This window comes from Heterodontus francisci, chromosome 18 (assembly GCF_036365525.1).
Source record: "Heterodontus francisci isolate sHetFra1 chromosome 18, sHetFra1.hap1, whole genome shotgun sequence".
NCBI lineage: Eukaryota > Metazoa > Chordata > Chondrichthyes > Heterodontiformes > Heterodontidae > Heterodontus > Heterodontus francisci.
This window is the reverse complement of record NC_090388.1, coordinates 51,487,063-51,506,577: the sequence shown is the minus strand read 5'-3', so window position 1 is coordinate 51,506,577 and position 19,515 is coordinate 51,487,063. Positions and strand designations below refer to the sequence as shown.

Here is a 19,515-nt window from a genome sequence, read left to right as displayed (position 1 = left end):
ACATTTGTCTACATACCCCTTTGTAGTTATACATAAATACACAGTAACTTTATATTACTTTCCAGATGTTTTACAGTTAAAGGGAATGAAACGTCTACAGCAGCTGCAAAGAACTCCCTTCACAATTAGAACCAGTACGAACCAAAGGAGGGCGCGTGCACAACCAAAGGCAGCTGGGCTGTGTCGCGCGCTCTGGGCTGGGTTCGATGGTACCCGAGAGCGTGCACGGAGCCGTGGTGCGCGCGCAATGGGGCGTGAGCGAACGCGCGGAAGGTTGTTGAGAGAAGAGGAAGCGGTCGGGAGTAGTGGTGTCTGTCAGTTGGTGTGGAACAAATTCAGCACACACAACCCAGCTGTCGACGGTGAGAATTGGGAGATTTTAATAATTCGGGAGCTGACCGTTGAGCTGCTGGGTGGTTTGTAAAAGAGTTTATATTGCAGAGAGTTGATGGGGAGGGGAGTTTGTCAATGTTTCAGAGGGAGGGAAAAGGCCTCGATAACTACTAGGGACTGCAGAGGGAATTATAGGAGGAGGTGATCCTGCTGGGGAACAGGCACAGGATAAAGTAAGTGACTATTTTGAGTGTTATATAGTTGAACCCATACTGTTCACCCTTTCCGAGAAAAACTTTAAAGGTGAGAATTTGTTCTGGGAGTTTTCTAGTTGTATCAGGTGACGCAACTGTGTTGGTATGCGTTCTGGGCTTGGCTGTATTACTCTGCTGCAAGCGAAGTGCATGTCCGGTTCCAACCTGCATGGTGACACTATGTTTTTGTCTGGTTTCCAAAAAAATGAAAGCTTCTCACATTTTCCAAGGTCACAGATCCGCTTGCTAGGTAACAATCACTTTGTTTGTATTTGTATAACATGAACGGAAGTTCTCCGCCTCTTCCAGGTCTTGTGTTTGCAGGGCAAAAAAAAAACTATTGCACAAGGTTCTCGTGTCCACTTCAAGGTCTTGGATGGAATTTGTTACTGTGTGCCGTAAACTGGCATGTAGTGTAGTTTAAAAACCGCCAGCAAGGTTAACTGGCTGATTAATCATTCCCTTATCTTGATGAAACTGAACTTCGGTTGGGACTTTGTTTATGTTCCCCACAGAAAAGCTCAAATTCGCGATTCTGTGAGAGGGTGGGTAGATTCTGCTTTATGTATTTGCATTATGAACTTATTCCCAAAATGTATTTCTGTTGATAAATTCCACACATGAACATATTTGTTGCTGAACAATAATCAGGTTAACTGATATTAAAGATTGCATCAGTCTTCCACCTTCATGTCCAAGTTGGTCTCCTTGGGAACTTAAGTATTTTGATAGGTATATCAAGGTGTGTTCTATTGTGATCATATTACATTTGTTGGGATAACTCGCAGTCCACAATTGAAACTGACCGAATCTTTACTGTTCTTTCACTATATGTTTTGTACAAATTTATTGAGTTTAGAATTTTTGTAGTCTCATTGACACAATGAACTTATATTTGAGGGTCTGTATATTTAAAAACAGTTGAGTTCAAAATAACCAACTGACTTATTAGATCCAAAATCAAGTTAATTCTCCTTTCTAACATCCTTCTGTGCTGGTGTCTAAATTTATGTGCAAATATGTCACAAAAATTGGATGAAAGTACCTCAAATGTAAATATTCAATGAAAACGGTCTGAGCAAAAGAAGGCTGTAATCTGATTTTTGGGGTTGAACTCAAGGTCATAACTATTTGAATTTTTGTTTTGTAGTTTAGGGTATCATTTGGAGTTGTTGATCAGTTGCTTCTGCTGTGTCATTCCCTTCCATTAGTCCACCTGGCCAAACATCCTGTAAAGCTCCCTCCTGTCCTAGCCCTGAACTTGCATCTTTCTCTAGTTTCTCTCCTATCTCCCCTCATACCCTCTCAGTGCTCATCTTGTCCATGAGACCCACCTCCTGCTCCCTGAATCCTGTTCTCACTAAACTACTGACCATCCAAGTTCCCCTCCTGGTCCCCATGTTAGCTGATGTTATTGACAGTTCTCTTCAGGTGTTTTCCCTCTCCTTTAAATCTGCCGACATTGCCTCTCTCCTCAAAAACAACCCTTGACCCTATCGTCCCCTCTCCAACCTCCCTTTCCTCTCCAAAGTCCTTGAACGTGTTGTCTTCCAAATCCGTTCGAATCTTTCCTGGAACTCCATGTTTGAATCCCTGCAATCAGGTTTCCACCCCTGCCACAGTACTGAAACATTTCTTATCAAAGTCACAAATGATACCCTATGTGACTGTGACAAAGGGAAACTTTCCCTCCTTGTGCTTGTCGACTTTAACAAGGCTGAGTACACCATCCTCCTCCAAGGCCTGTCCATTATGGTGCAGCTGAATGGGAGTGCTCTCACCTGGTTCCATTCTTATTTATCTAATTGTAACCAGAGAATCACTTACAATGGCTTCTCTTCCTGCTCCCACATCGTTATCTCTGGTGTCCCCAAGGATCTAATCTTGGCTCCCTATTTTTCATGTACATGCTGCCCCTCGGCGACATCATCTGAAAGCATAGCGTTAGTTTTCACACGTAAGTTGATGACGCCCAGCTCAACCTCACCACCAACTCTGTCGATGCCTCCATTGTTGACATCCAGTACTGAATGAGCAGAAATTTCCAATTAAATATCAGGAGGACTGAAAACATAGTTTTCGGTCCCCATTCCAAACTCAGTTCCCTAGCTACTGACTCTATCCCCCTCTTGCCAACAGGCTGAGATTAAGCCAGTCTGTTCGCAGCATTTGACCCTGAGATGAGCTTCCAACCTCATATTTGCGCCATCACTAAGACTGCCTATTTCCACATTTAACATCTCCCCACTTTGCCCCTGCTCAGCTCATCTACTGCTGAAACACTTATTTGTGCCTTTGTTACCTCTAGACTCGACTGTTGCAATGCACTCCTGGCTGGTTTCCCATATTCTACTCTCGGTAAACTTGAGATCATCTAAAACTCTGCTGCTGTGCTCGCACCATGTCCCTTTCACCTATCACCCCTGTGTTCGCTGACCTACATTGTCTCCTGGTCAAGCAACGTCTTGATTTTAAAATTCTCATACTTGTTTTCAAATCCCTCCAGGGCCTTGCCCCTCCCTATCTCTGTAATCTCCTTCAGCCGCATACCCGTCCGAGATATCTGCGCTCCTGTAATTCAGACCTGTTGCGGATCCCCAGTTTTAATCGCTCCACCATTAGTGGCTGCACCTTCAGTTGCCTAGGCCCTAAGTTCTGGAATACCCTCCCTAAATCTCTCTCTCTCTCTCTACCTTGCTTTCCTATTTAAGACATTCCTTAAAACCTGCTTCTTTGACCAAGCTTTTGGTCATCTGTCCTTATATCTCCAAATTTGGCTCAGTGCCGTATTTTCTTTTATAAAGTTCTTGTGAAGCACCTAGACATGTTTTATTATGTTAATTGTGCTCTCTCTTTTTTGTCTATATGTGTATGTTAATTAGACTATAACATTAACATTTTCTTTGAGATCTTCATGTTTACTGTGTCAAGCAGTTCTGTTTATCCTTGTAAATCCCTTGATCCGGATTTTGCCATAGTAATGACGGTGAAACTCCGCTTTGGCTGTTGTTCCTGTTGTAAAACTGACAGCAAATTCTGGTGTCCACACGTGTAGTGAAATGTGGAAATCCAGAAGTTGCAGTCAGTAATTCGATGCTTCTCCGTAGTTGCACTGTTGAAGTCTCTGCAGATGGAAATCTATTAGAAATCACTGAGCATGACGAGAGCTTCCCCTTTTACACTGTGTTGTCACTGTTGAAACCCCTCAAAAGTTATGCCTTGTTAATGAGGTGTTTCTGGGTTTTTAAACTGTTCACTGTCATATTTGCTGCTGAAGAACTTCTCTGGCCCTGGAAAACTAATTTTATATTTGTGTAATGTGAAATTTTTCCATTATGTTAAGTCTATAGTTTTTTTGAAAAAAGTTCAGTTTCTTATGTGTATGTCGGAGTCTTTATTTTGCTTTCTAAAATTTATAAATAGTAAAGGACAATCAGTGCAGTTTTCTTCTTGGTTTGCTGCCTGTGAGAATTCTTCAATGTGATTGGCTGCTTACCTTGCTTGATGACATCACTTTTCTGGCAAGTTCCCTTTAACTTTGTGCCAGGTTCATATTAATTATGGGAAAGATGCCACATAGAATGATAGACTACAGGAGATGACCATTTGGCCCATTCTGCCTATGTAGGCTCTTTGAAAGAGCTATCCAATAATCCCAATCCACCGCTCTATCTCCATTGCCATGCAAGTTTTCAACCACGAGTATTTTCCAATTCATAGTGATCTGCAGTGTATTCCAAATCATCATTACCTGTTGCATACATAATGTTTTCCTCATGTCACCTCTGGTTCTTTTGCCAGTTACCTTAAATCTGTGTCCTCTGCTTACTGAACCTTCTGCAAATTCACTTCACAGTGATTGCTAGATGTGGACAGCTTTGTTTGAGGTCAATGGTGAGTGTCATTTAGCATAACTTAGAGTTATAGAATCATCACTGACAAAATCTGGGCCATTATGTATATAGGGCAAGTGATTTGATTGCAGCAATTTTGCTGCACATCAGGACGGTTGTGGAGATAATAGCTACTTCTTAGAGCAGTTATTGGGATTTGATTTCTAGTCACAGTGAGCACATTTCCCTCCCTTTGGGATGCCCTGTGGTTATGAAAGGTGCTGTATAAATGCAAGTCTTTACTGTTTTTTTTCTCCCATCAATTTTAATTAGCATATTTTAAAATCAGTGCTCAACCTCGAGTGAGGTAAGTTGTCAACTATTTACTGTAATAATTGGAAATTGCTCAGCTTTCTGCTCACTAGCATTGCTTAAAATTAAGAGTTTGCATTTAAGTTTCAATGAGCAGAGCATGTACTGGGTTTGTAAGACCAGCTGATTAAATAAACAGCTAGTAAACTCTGGTTTGCTCACCAGTCCTGTTGTTTTTCTACTTTTAGCAGTTTATACCTCGCTAACTAACTTGTTGATAGTAAAATATACTGTATCATAATTTTTGTTTTTAACCATGAATTCCACAATGTTAAAGACCTAGTCAAACAAAAATACAGAAATGGTATTGTTTGTATGGACAGGGCAAACTTTTTTGTTCATTCTCTGGTTATGTGTCGCAGGTAAGGACAACATTTATTGTCCATCCTTAATTGCCCTCAAAATTGGTGGAAGCTTTCTTAAACTGCTGCAGACCAAGTGGTGAGTGTACTCCCACAATCCTGTTAGGTAGGGAGTTCCACGATTTTGGCTGAGCACGATGATGGAAAGGAAATATATGTCCAAGTTGGGATGTTGTGTGACTTGGAGGAGAACTTAGAGGTAATGGTGTTCCCATGCATCTGCTTTGTCCTACTAAGTGATGGAGGACCTTTGTTTGGGAGGCGCTGCTGATGAGGCTGTGGTGATTTGCAGCAGTGCATCCTATAAATTGTAGACACTGTAGTCACAGTATGCTGGTGATGGAAGGAGTGGATGTCAGAAGACAAATGGTGTCTGGTGACTGTTGCTGGGCATTTATATTTGTTGGTGGCAGTGCCTGTTCCAGAGGAGATTTGGAAAAACTCCTCTGATATAGTCCTGTCTCAGCAGTGTAACTTAAACCACTCAAAATGACAACATTGTTAATTAAATTGGGCCTGTTATCAGCTGTAGTATAAAGGTGGCATTAATGTACTGGGGCTCAAAATTAAGACTGCAGATACATTAGACAGTAAGGTAAGTCACTTAATAAAAACCACTAAACCAAGATTATGTGACTTGTTGATGCTATGTTGTGCTGTAAAACAACAAGGTCAAATGTGGATATTTGAATCTGATTTGTCGATTTTTTTTTTATGTATTCTGATGTTTGTCATGCCATGAGTAGGTGCTGAGCAGAATATGTGTTGCTGTTCTTGGAGATAGAAGTCACCCCACTGTGTCTCTTACCTTCCAGCATTTGGTGCAAACTGCCACCTTTAGAATACCTACTAATTGAAGAAATTTCCGCTACATTACCAAACCTTATGCAAAAATATGTTACTTTTCTCCCACCTACTACCAAGAATTGGTCACATTAACCCTTGGGAAAAGTGTGACTCAGTTCAGACTGGTGTTAGAACAAGTGTCTCAATTAAACATTCATGCTATTTTTGAGGGGGGAAGAGAGTAAATTTGTATCAAAAAAAAAAAATTCCACCAGCATAAAGAAACCATGAAATGGCCAATGAAATGAGTCCTCTGTCCACATTTATTGAAGTTTGAATCTTGGCCCAGTGGGCCACTTTAATTCCAAATATAGAGTGCAGTGTCCATAAATGTAAAGTATCAGTAAATTCAGGCATTACTGCAAATACTTTTTTGGAGGATTTTCCCTCTTTTGATTAATTTTAAAACTATTTACATTTTTGGGGTTTAGTGGCTGTTCTCCAGTTTTAGAGTTGTAACTTACCTATATGGTAAGCATGATGTGTTCATTATTTAGAGTAGATGAAATGAATTGGTGGCGCAGTGGTTAGCACCGCAGCCTCACAGCTCCAGCGACCCGGGTTCAATTCTGGGTACTGCCTGTGTGGAGTTTGCAAGTTCTCCCAGTGTCTGCGTGGGTTTCCTCCGGGTGCTCCGGTTTCCTCCTACATGCCAAAAGACTTGCAGGTTGATAGGTGAATTGGCCATTAGCAATTGCCCCTAGTATAGGTACGTGGTAGGGAAATATAGGGACAGGTGGGGATGTGGTAAGAATATGGAATTAGTGTAGGATTAGTATAAATGGGTGGTTGATGGTCGGCACAGACACGGTGGGCCGAAGGGCCTGTTTCAGTGCTGTATCTCTTTTATAAAAAAAAATTGGTTGAATGGCCAAGTTGGCACAGGATCAATAAGATTAAAGAGGTAAATGTGTGGCTCAAAGATTGTTGTGGGAGAAATAGGTTCGAATTTGTGGGACATTGGCACCAGTACTGGGGAAGGAGGGAGCAGTTCCGATGGGACGGGCTCCACCTAAGTCATGCTGGGACCAGAGTCCTGGCATAACTAGGGCTGTAGATAGGGCTTTAAACTAAATAGTGGGGGGGGGGGGGGAGGTTTCAGTTGCATGGAAAATTAGGAAGTCAAAGTTAAAGGAGAAGGTAGGAGTGCAGGTTAGTGATGAGGCTGATTGTTACCAGAAAATAAAAGGAAGGGACAGAATGTGTGGACATCATATTGCACCAAGAAATTGTACAAGAGTAGGGAAATTTGATAATAGAACAAACTTAAGGGCTTTGTATCTGAATGCACGAAGCATTTGGAATAAAATAAATGAGTTAGCAGCGCAAATAGAGACGAATGGGTATGATTTAGTGGCGATTACTGAGACGTGGTTGCAGGGAAACCAGGTTTGGGAATTGAATATCCAAGGGTACTCAGTATTTTGAAAGGCTAGGCAGGAAGAAAAAGGAGATGGTGTAGCTTTGATGGTAAAGAAAGAGGTCAGTATTGTAGTGAGAAATGATATTGGCACTGGAGATCAAGACGTAGAATCAGTCTGGGTAGAAATAAGAAATAGCAAGGGAATTAAGTTCCTGGTGGGAGTAATCTACAAGTCCCCAAATAGTAGTTCCGCAGTGGGGCACAGTATAAACCAGGAAATGCTGGGGGCTTGGAAGAGAGGTATTGCAATAATCATGGGTGATTTTAATATGCATATAGACTGGATTAATCAAATTGACAGGGGTAGCCTCGAGGAAAAGTTCATTGAATGTATTAGAGATTGTTTTTTGGAGCAATATGTTGTGGAACCAACCAGGGAGCAGGCTATTCTAGATTTGGTATTGTGTAATGAGGTGGGATTAATTAATTATCTCATAGTTAAGGATTCTCTAGGGAAGAGTGATCATAGCATGCTAGAATTTCAAATTCAGTTTGAGGGCGAGAAAACTGGAGTCCCACACTAGTGTTCTGGAGTTAAACAAAGGTAATTACATAGGCATGAGGACAGGGCAGGAAGACTAAAAGATAGGACAGTTGATGAGCAGTGGTAGATGTTTAAGGAGATATTCAATTCCTCCCAACGAAAATATATTCCAGAGAGGAAGAAAGATTCTACGAGGGGGAAAAAACATCCATGGCTAAGCAAGGAAGTTAAGGATAACATAAAGACAAAAACTTTTAAAGATCAACAGAGTTACTAAAAAAGTAATAAAAAGAGCAAAGGTAAATTTATGAAAGAAAATCAACGCAAAATACAAAACTGGATAGCAAAAGCTTTTCTAACTATATAAAAGGGAAGAGAGTAGCTAAAGTGAATGTTGGCCCCTTGGAGGATGAGATTGGGGAGTTAATAGAGGGGAACACAGAAATGGCAGAGACACTAAATCAGAATTTTGCCGCAGTTTCATGGTGGAGGACGCTCGTACCATCCCAATAGTAACAGGTAATGCAGAGGTTATAGAAAGGGAGGAACTCCGAACAATCATCATCACTAAGGAAAAAAGTACTGAGCAAACTATTGGGATTGAAGGCAGACAAGCCCCCAGGGCCTAATGGCCTACATCCTAGGGTCTTAAAGGAAGTGATAGCGGAGATAGTGGATCCATTGGTAATATTCCAAAATTCCCTGGATGCGTGCAAGGTTCCAGTGGATTGGAAAAATGCTAATATAACTCCCTTATTCAAAAAGGGAGGGAGGCAGAAAGAAGGAATTTACAGACCAGTTAGTTTAACATCTGTCGTTGGGAAATTGTTAGAATCCATTATTAAGGAAGTAATAACAGGGCATTTAGAAAGTCAAAACGCAATCCATCAGAGTCAGCATGATTTTATGAAGGGTAAGTCGTGTTTGACTAATTTGCTAGAGTTCTTCGAAGCTGTAACAAGCAAAGTGGATAATGGAGATCCTGTAGATGTAGTATATCTGAACTTCCAGAAGGCATTTGATAAGGTGCCACACAAAAGGTTAGTACACAAGGTAAGATCACATGGGGTTAGGGGCAATTTATTAGCTTGGATAAGGATTGGCTAACCAACAGAAATCAGAGAGTCGAGATAAATGGGTCTTTTTCTGGCTGGCAAGATGTAACTAGTGGGGTGTCACAGGGTTCGGTCCTCGGGTCCCAACTAATTACAATCTATATTAATGACTTGGATGCAGGGATAGAAGGTACTATAGCCAAATTTGCAGATGACACTAAAATAGGTGGGATAGTAAGTTGCAATAAAGAAATAAGAAATTTACAAATGGATATGGATAGGTTAGGTGACTGGGCCAAAATTTGGCAGATGGAGTTTAACGTGGATAAGTGTGAGGTTATCCATTTTGGTCGGAAGAATAGAAAGGCAAATTATTATCTAAATGGAGAGAAACTTCAGAGTGCTTTGGTGCAGAGGGACCTGGGTGTTCTCGTGCATGATTCGCTGAAAACTAGTATGCAGGTACAGCAGGTAATAAGCAAGGCAAATGGAATTTTGGCATTTATTGCTAAAAGAATAGAGTATTAAAGTAGGGAAGTGTTGCTGCAACTGTACAAGGCATTAGTGAGACCGCACCTGGAGTATTGCGTACAGTTTTGGTCCCGTTACTTAAGGAGGGATGTAGTTGCACTGGAGGCAGTTCAGAGGAGATTCACTAGATTGATTCCAGAGATGAGGGGTTTGTCTTATGAAGAGAGATTGAGTAGTTTATGCTTTTACTCTCTGGAGTTTAGAAGAATAAGAGATCTAATTGAGGTATACAAGATGATTAAGGGGATTGACAAAGTGCATGTAGAGAGGATGTTTCCTCTGGTGGGACAATCTAGAACGAGAGGTAATTGTTTTAGGATAAGGGGTAGCAGATTTAAAACAGATGAGAAATTACTTCTCTCAAAGGGTCGTGAGTCTGTGGAACTCACTACCTCAGAGTGCGGTGGATGTCGAGACATTGAGTAAATTTAAGGAGGACATGGACAGATTTTTAATTAGTAAAGGGTTGAAGGGTTATGGAGAATGGGCAAGAAAGTGGAGTTGAGGCTGAGATGAGATCAGCCATGATCGTATTGAATGGTGGAGCAGGCCCGAGGGGCTGAATTGCCTACTCCTGCTCCTAGTACTTGTGTTCTTATGAATGTTAATTGAGCCTGACATGATTTGAAATTTATCAAATTACAATAAAGCAAAGTCAAATAGAACTGATTATGCAGACAACAAAATAATACGATGTTATAGCAAACAAAATGATGGAAGGATCAAGTTGCAATATTTTTAATGCGCAATAATAGTGTCTCAGCAGCTACCCCTACATTAAAAAAACTGCAGTTCAAGTTCTTAAGTATTATTTGTGATTTTCAAAAATCACGCTTGATCTTTTCCCTCTAGGACTTGTATTTACCATTTTATGGGAGAGAAAATAAAAGATGCCAACAGGGGTGATGGTCTCTTCTCTTAACTGCTCAATCAGTCACAAGGATTGATGGTGATCTCTTCAAGCTTTGCTGTACCACCTCTGAAACTCATAATAAAGTTGCGATGCAAAATTCAGTGAGAAAATGGGTGAAATTGTAAATGGACTTTTTTTCTTCCATGCCATTCTCCGTGGTAAACAGTTATTTCTATTCCCTTAAGTTGCATTTATAGTGGTGTTTTGCAAATCATATTGCATTCATTTCAGTTGTGTAATTATGTAATTTAGTGGGCCAGAATGAAAATTCAATGATTATGAATAATATATTCAGAAATGATATTTCTAAGCTTTATTTAAAAGCTGTAACTTACTTGTTTGGAGAGGGAAATTACCTGGTCCCATTGGTTCATTTACCATTAATTTTCATTCAGTGAGTGGTTCCAAAAATCGTTTTATTGCCATCAAAATGCAACTGGTGTTTGTGTTGCTGATTTTGTTAGGCTAGAATCTGATCTTAATGATTCTGACTTCATGCTATTTGACTTTGGTTACATTGGTGGAACGATCAATATTGAGGGAACTTATTCTCTCTTTTCCTGTGTATAGGAACTTTTTTTTCACTCCGTGATGTGCTTATAAAATTATAGCTTTATTTGTTCAGTAGAGGTCTGAATGGTCAAAACAATGATCAATAACCTTGAAATATTTTCTTTGGCCTCCTTGTCTCGGGAGACAATGGGTAAGCGCCTGGAGGTGGTCAGTGGTTTGTGATGCAGCGCCTGGAGTGACTATAAAGGCTATAAACTTGAAATATATTCCTTTAAATATTCTCCAATAACCTATAAATTCTGTGAAGCATGTGCTGATCTTGCCGGATAATACACCTGTTTCTGAGTCTGGTAATTGTCCCATGCAGTAAAGCAATGGTTGTATTCATATTTCCAAATCACAGATTTTCAGTAATTGCTATGAATGTAGACTATGCGCGCTCTTAGTTTATCTGATGACTCTTTATCATTGAGCTCTCAAAATATGCTTTTAAGATTAAATACAGTGTTGTGTTTTCCATTAAATTACACAGACAATTTTTTAATGCTCTTTCCATTAAATATGTTTATATCAATCTGCAACTGATGAGTACAACCTTCCCAAAACCTTCGTCCGCTATGAAATGCCAAGAGAATCCTGAAGCCTGGACTAATAATTCAGAGACAAGAGTTCAAATCCTACTATGGCAGGTGGGGAATTTAATTAAATGATATCTTGAATTAAAAAAAAATAATGTCAGCAATAGTGCATGAAACTACTGGATTGTTATAAAAATCCATCTGGTTTACTAATGTCCTTTGGCGAAGGAAATCTACAGTCCTTAGGCGATCTGACCTAGTGTGACTCTAGACCCACAGTAATGTGGTTGACTCTTAACTGCCTAGCAAGCCCTCAGCTGTATCAAACCACTATGCAAAACTATAAAAATAAAGGTTGCGTTTGCTGATAACGCAACCACTAGGTGGCTCAGTACTTGCACATGTACAAATGCAGGCGCTTCAACTGGAACGTCAGTGTCTGCGGCGTTCAGGCAGCTGCCAGGATTAAAGATGACGCTGCTTAATTTATCACAGGAGATGCTTATCGCTAGATCATTCTAGCAAACTAACCTTACATTAAGTTGGATGGAAGCCCAGTAATATGCTACTATGTAGTTATAGGATACTAACTGTAATCCTCATCCATTTAATATTCCAGTAATCCTATTAAATACAAAAGGAATTTTATGATTAAATTTCCATTGCAAGATAGTGAATTGTCACCCTAATCGAAAATCAGGCAGAATATAAAATGTGATGCCAGTTCGTTATTGTGATTTGTTTATATGACTGACCAGGAATGATTTCATCTGAATGCAGCTACTAGCTCCTGCTCCACTGGCTGCTCTCCGCCCTCGGAAACTTGCTTTCTCCCCCTCCTCCCCACCTGCCGCTTCATCCCCACCCCCAGCCGCTTGCTCCAGACCTCACTGTTTTTCCCCCCCCCCCCATTTCCCTGTCTAATTTGTTCCACGCTCGTGGCACCTTGTTTTCTGGTTGCTCGCTCGCTCCCCAACTCCCACCCCACCCCTCCCACCCCCACCATCGCTAGTTATAGGCTGCACTGCTTCCCTCCTCTCGGCCACTCGCTCCCACATTTGATCAGTCTCCATGCGCCGCCCAAAGAAGCAAGATGGGCCACAAGGGGTGACGGGGCGATGTAGGAGTGAGTGGCCGAGCGGAGGGAAGCAGCGCGGCCGAGAGCTAGGGGGAGCGAGTGGCCGGAGAGCGGGATGGCGCGAAGCAAGGAACAATCAGCCAGGCATTTTTGAAATGTTAATCCCACAAGTCAAGGGGCGGGATTCATTTTTGCATCCCTAAAGTTAAAGGTATTATTTAACAGTCTTCATTACCAGTTATCTCATCAAAACCACTGTCATCACCCCGGACTCAAAAATTCACCATTGACTGCTCTGCCCTTGCAAACTACTGCCCCAGCCCCAACCTCCATTTCCTTTCCAGAGTCCTTGAAAGTGTTCTTGCATTCCAGATCCATTTTCACCTCTACTACAGATCCCTGTTTGAGTTCTTGCAGTCAGTTTTCCCACCCCTCCCATAGTACAAAAATGGCAGTAACCAAAATCAGAAACTAGTTTCTCTGTTACTGTGTTCATGTGTGCTATCCTTCCTTTACCTCGCTGCAACATGTTCAATTACAGCACCCTCCTTCAATGCCTGTTGTCCATTTTGTAGCTCAATGGGACTACCCTTGCTTGTTTCCATGTTTTTAACAATGGCTCCCACCTGCTTGAAACTTGGGAGTGTCCACTGCGTCCATCCATGGCCCACTCATATTGCAAAGTGCACCTCCTTTCCCCTGCATCAACATTGTCTGGCCAGCCCCTCCATTCTCCATGGCCTCGTCTCCTCTTTATCTCTAAGCTCCTTCTGTCCTGCAACCTTTGCCGCCCCTGCGCCGCCTCTTCACCCCCAAACCCTTTCAGCGAATCCAGCCTCCTGTATATTCCCCCTCCTTTGCGCACCATTGATTGCAGTTCCTTCAGCCAGCCAGGCCCCATGCTCTGGAATCTCCCTAAACCCTTCTGTTTATCCACCTCCTTTTTCTTTAGGACCCTCCAAAACCCACCTCTGATCAAGCTTTTGATCACCCTTACTAATATCATAATCTTTGGCTGTCTATTTATTATGCCTCTGAAGCATTTTGGGATATTCACATTAACGGTGCTGTATAAATGCATGTTGTTAATCATCTCTTGTTTCATTTTAGAATAAAGTTGTAGTATACACCAGGGTTGTCCAACATACGACCCGTGGGCCTGGATCCGGCTTGCCAAATGTTTCTATCCAGCATCAGTGACCGGAGATGAGAAATTTCCCACTGTCTTCTTTCAGATCAGTTTTTAAAAAGATCGCGAGACAGTTTCACTGCTGACAGTTGCTGATATTGGGAACAGCGGGCAGCGATGGGAGAGGGGGGCGATGAGAGGGGGAGAGCAAGAAAGGGGGCAGGGAGAGCAATTGGGGGTGGGGGGGGGGTGGACGCAGGGAGAGAGGAAGAGCAAGCGAGGGGCCAGAGAGGGAGATCACTCTTGACAGATAGACATCTATCTGGAATATTGTGCATCGCAACAAGAAGTGTGCGGGTGGACATTGACTACACGTGGAAGCAAAAAAAAATGCCAGGTATCTCACTAAATCTGTGTCCAACCTAGTGACGAGAAAGTAAGTCAACCAATGATTTAAAGCTTCACAAAAGCTTCACGGGCAGCGCAGTGGTTAGCACCGCAGCCTTACAGCTCCAGCGACCCGGGTTCAATTCTGGGTACTGCCTGTGTGGAGTTTGCAAGTTCTCCCTGTGTCTGCGTGGGTTTTCGCCGGGTACTCTGGTTTCCTCCCACCACCAAAAAGACTTGCAGGTTGATAGGTGAATTGGCCATTATAAATTGCCCCTAGTATAGGTAGGTGGTAGGGGGATATAGGGACAGGTGGGGATGTGGTAGGAATATGGGATTAGTGTAGGATTAGTATAAATGGGTGGTTGATGGTTGGCACAGACTCGGTGGGCCAAAGGGCCTGTTTCAGTGCTGTATCTCTTTAAAAAAAAAAAGTACATTTGTTGTATTGACAGTAAGATAAATTTTTAATGCCTTTATATTTCGGAAATTGTCTCACCGGCCCCCTATGCGAGACAAAAATGTAATGTAGCCTGCCCCTGCGAAAAGGTTGGGCAACCCTGGTGCAGATGGTGGGGAAAATGACTTGTGTACAAATAGCATATTACTTAATGTGGCTGGGCAGGAGGTAATTTTTCAATATAGTATTCTGTTAAGCTTTAAGTGATAAGCTTGCTGTGTGTAAATCAGCTAGGACTTTTGTCTAAATAACAATAACTACTCTTCAAGAATAATTCTTTTGCTGTGGTGTGCTTTGGGATGTCCTGAGGATGTGAAAGCTGTTACGTAGGCACATCCTGAGGGTCAAATAGAGGCTAATTTATATCACTGAAGGAAATTTGTCTTTAGTTTGCATGTTACAGCTGCTCTTTAGGAGAGGCCACTCTATCAAGGTCACAAGAAACCTGCAGGCTTTTTCTTTGTAAATACTCTCTTTTTAGGATGTTACATACACTTTCGAGTCTGAGTGTTTGATTTCAAAGAACTAGATAAACTAAATAGAATACTCAACTAGCATCAAACAAACTTGGAGCAAAATCTGAAATAAAACAGAAAATGTTGGAAATACTCAGCAAGTCAGACAGCATCTGTGGAGAGAAATATCCAGGGTTAACATTTCAGGTCATTGACCTTTCATCAGATCTGGAATGTTAACTTTGTTTTCTCTCTCCACAGATGCTGACTGTTCTTACTTCATCTGCAGTATATTGCTTTTGTGGAGTAAAATATTGTTTTTTCCATGGCAACAGCTTGTAAGTACTAAAATCATAGGCACAACCTCCGAAATCAAAGCTATGAAGTCTGGATTTTCTCTCCCTCATTTCTTTTTCCTCATTCTCCTCTTCAGTCAAAATGTCGTAAAGTGAAGACATTTAATGAAAAATCCAAAATCTAAAGGCCTTATCAACTTCACCAATTTCACTCCAGGATAGGTTATCCTCCAGTGGGAGCCTTGGAACTGCTCTCATCATTTGCAGCTTTTTTTTTAAAAAAAAGGGAGTTCTGGAAACTTATTTTCTGGTATATCGCCATTTTAATCATTCTTATGACTGAGAGATGAAAGAAAGAGATTGCCATCTCTCAGGGATTACTTCCAGGCCGTGTAGCATTGGGACCAGGCTGCACTTTACCAATTATCCTAAATCTAATTTTCTGTAATTTACAGATGTCTCAAGGGACAGGAAAATGAAAGGAAAGAATATTGAGATGCAAAGTTATAAGATAAAGTGTAAGGTTCCTGACTCACCTCAGTTTATCTTCATGAACTATTTTTCCAGTTCGAGCTGTTAATTATCAACAAACCAATTTGAAATGTTCTCTAGCAATATTGAGCATTTCTGATGGGGCATTTCATTTTTTAAATAACAATTTGTTATGATTTTTGTATGCATAAAACTATGAATATGCACAGAAGGGTAAAATAGCTCTGATGAAAAAGTGCCATCTTTCCACTGTATAAACAGGCTTTTTAAAAATCATTGTACCTACTTGAGTAGATTTCATTTAGGAGTAGTGGACAAATGTGAATTTGGGAATTGTGGAATATATGATTACTTGATTAGTATTGTCAGTAAATGTGTTACTCATTCATTCTAGTTAGAATAACAAGCAGAGGTTAGGTTACTGAAGAAGTGCTACAGGCTTGGGTTGGATCAATGTCCCGGTCATAATTACCATTATGAAAACCTGACATGCCAAATGGGAAATATTGATTTCATCAATTGGAACTTTGTCTGAGACTTTCACTGGAAATTGTTACAAATAACTTTTTAAAAAAAGAACAGCTAGCAGCCAAAATGGTCACGGGCATTTGCATTTGAACACCAAAGGATTAGACTGGAGACAAATATTATTGACTCAGCCTAGCCAGAACAATGGGTGCTTTCTGATTCAGTTACCCGAGATAACCTTATCAATGTGGTCGTCAAGAGCCATCGACACCCATTGACTTTGAAAGAGCCAACCCCCCCCCCCCCCACCAAGTATGTCTGGACAGCCTGAAGGGGGAGAGCCTTGAATTTCAGAAAATTCCAAAAGAACCTCATTATAATACAGAGGTGGTCATGTCATGTGACTGCTTGTGCAACTCTAGGAGATTGTAGTTGTGACTCAGAAAGCAGACAGTAACTGAAAGCCATCAAGGGAACACGTGCTTGCTCACTCTTTTCCGTAAAGATCCAGAGGAGCTGCAGCTGGTAAAGCCAACTCTACAGACCCCTACAACCAACAACTAGGATACAAGCAAGTCTGCAACGTGGCCCAGCGAGGACATCAGGACTACACTTTCAATTAAGAACACTGGGACTGCTGAACTGTGTTTGTTTTAAATTCCATTTATTTCAGACTCTACTTCAACCACCCAACTCTATTTCCCTCTAATCTATTTGTGTGTTTGTCTCTTCTGTGTGAATGTGAGTGTGGATGCATAGCGTATTTTAGTAATTTTAACTGCTTTGGAGTGTTAAGGATAATCTTGCATCTTGTTTAAACTCAAGAAAACCTATCTGGTTCATTTGTAATTATATTAGAGGAACAGGAGCAAGTGCTCACTGAAATAGTAAGTTCAATCACTGTTTCAAAATAGATAAACCCTATTGCAGTCAAACCAGGGAAGGGGTGAAAGGGGAGCTTGAAACCCCCGCCTCACCTGGTGGTAACATCATAAACAGTGCAATTTAAAAAAAAAACTTACCTTCAAAGGAAATGCAGTTTTCCTAATGTGCATCCTGCATTATCTGCTGGAACATTTGTGGGAGAAATCTGAGATCGTGAAATAACATTACTTTTGTGTATTGATAACTCTTCATTCCTGTGTCTTGGGCGTTGTTGATTAAACAGCATCTCTATTAATTACCAACGATGAGAGGTCCATCCCTCCATTTTGGAGAACAATGGAGATTACACTGTATTGCCATTATGCTGATGAAAGGCCACAGACCTGAAACGTTAACTCTGCTTCTCTTTCCACAGATGCTGCCTGACCTGCTGAGTATTTCCAGCACTCTGTTTTAATTTCGGATTTCCAGCAACTGCAGTATTTTGCGTTTACTATTGCCATTATGCTTGTTCTGTCTGTGGTGAGTATTTATACTGAGTATAATTGCTCCGCTTGTGCCAAGTCCCGTTAGCCCATTACCCCTGCTCGCTGATCTACATTAGCTGCTGGTCCGGCCACACCTTAATTTTAAAATTCCTCCATGGCCTTGCCCCTCCCTATCTCTAATCTCCTCCAGCTTTGCAACCCTCTATGATATCTGCTCTCCTCAAATTCTGGCTTCTTGTGCATTCCCAAATTTTAAACACTTCACCATTGGCTGCCATGGCTTTGGCTGCCTGGGCCCTAAGCTCTGGAATTACCTCCCTAAACCACTCCCCTTTTCTCCTTGTCTTTCCTCCTTTTAAGACGCTCCTTAAAACCTGCCTCTTTGACAGTGTTTTTGGGTCACTTGTTCTTGTGTCGCCTTGTGCGGCTGGGTATCAAATTTTGTTTAACGCTCCTATGAAACACCTTGGGATGTTTTATTACATTAAAGGTGCTATTGTAAATGCAAGTTATGGCAGCTAAATATATAAATGATTTAACACAAATGTGCATGTATGATCTTCAGATTGGCAGTTTATCGGGCAAAGTGGGGCGGCACAGTGGCGCAGTGGTTAGAACTGCAGCCTCACAGCTCCAGGGACCCGGGTTCGATTCTGGGTACTGCCTGTGCAGAGTTTGAAAGTTTTCCCTGTGACCGCGTGGGTTTTCGCCGGGTGCTCCGGTTTCTTCCCACAGCCAAAGACTTGCAGGTGTTGGGTAAATTGGCCATTGTAAATTGCCCCTAGTGTAGTCAGGTGATAGGGAATATGGGGTTACTGCAGGGTTAGTATAAATGGGTGGTGGTTGGTCGGCATAGACTCGGTGGGCCGAAGGTCCTGTTTCAGTGCTGTATTTCTAAATAAAATAAAAATAAAATGAATAAAAGTAGGAAGAACTGTATTGAACAGTTCAGTAAGCATGTGCCATAGACTGCCTTCAGATTCTAACTTGCCACATTTTTTATTTTTTTATTTATTTAGAGATACAGCACTGAAACAGGCCCTTTGGCCCACCGAGTCTGTGCCCATTTATACTAACCCTACAGTAATCCCATATTCCCTCCCACCTGCCTACACTAGGGGCAATTTGCAATGGCCAATTTACCTATCACCTGCAAGTCCTTGGCTGTGGGAGGAAACCGGAGCACCCAGCGAAAACCCACGCGGTCACAGGGAGAACTTGCAAACTCCGCACAGGCAGTACCCAGAATCGAATCCGGGTCCCTGGAGCTGTGAGGCTGCAGTGCTAAACACTGTGCTGCCCCGTTTTGTAAATGCTACTTGCTCTTAACAGTTGCTGTGGGAGATTTTCTTCAAAGAATTATACTAAGGTGTGCTTCAATTCGTGTTATGTTAAATGCTTTCTATAGCTTGAGATGAGAGAATACTTTTTCTATTTTCGTTATTCATCTATATAAAGTAAAGATTGAACGGTGAAGTTTATTCAGACTCTTGGTTTTCAACCTTTATGAAAAGTGATAAAGTACATTTGTGAATTAATCAAATGAACAACTTGAAGTTTTCAGAATAGTTTAATAATTCTTACATTTTTTTCAGCCTTTTTCACTGCAATTTAAACTTATACATTTTTGTCTAACAGCAAGAACAATGCTGAGTGTGTTAGGAAGTGATCTATGGTTTTGAAACTTCTGATATAAAGCACAGATTGGATCACTCTTTTCAGCTCCTTATGCTGTGGTTGTGCGTTTTGGGTTTCCTGAAATGATGCAAACTCCAAGTGCAGTGTATTGTGCAATTCTGCACAGATTAGATGGGTTGGTTTTGTGTATAAACCTTAAGAGTGGGGATCGGGATTGCTCCTTGAAAGTTGACTAAAAGTAC

At 41.4% G+C, this 19,515-nt stretch overlaps 1 protein-coding gene across 3 annotated transcripts in view; it reads left to right on the top strand.

The window, feature by feature from the left end:
- The first annotated feature begins 253 nt into the window (after positions 1-253).
- The window catches only part of LOC137379635 (protein kinase C and casein kinase substrate in neurons protein 2-like), a 157,154-nt gene continuing 137,892 nt past the window's right edge, over positions 254-19,515 (top strand). The window contains exons 1-2 of one of the 3 annotated variants that reach the window (XM_068050743.1): positions 256-362; positions 17,563-17,669. The gene's annotated coding sequence lies outside the window, so the exon portion shown is untranslated. Of the gene's footprint in view, positions 363-17,562; positions 17,670-19,515 lie in introns of all 3 variants that reach the window. The other 2 variants (XM_068050742.1, XM_068050744.1) reach the window with 2 other exon arrangements.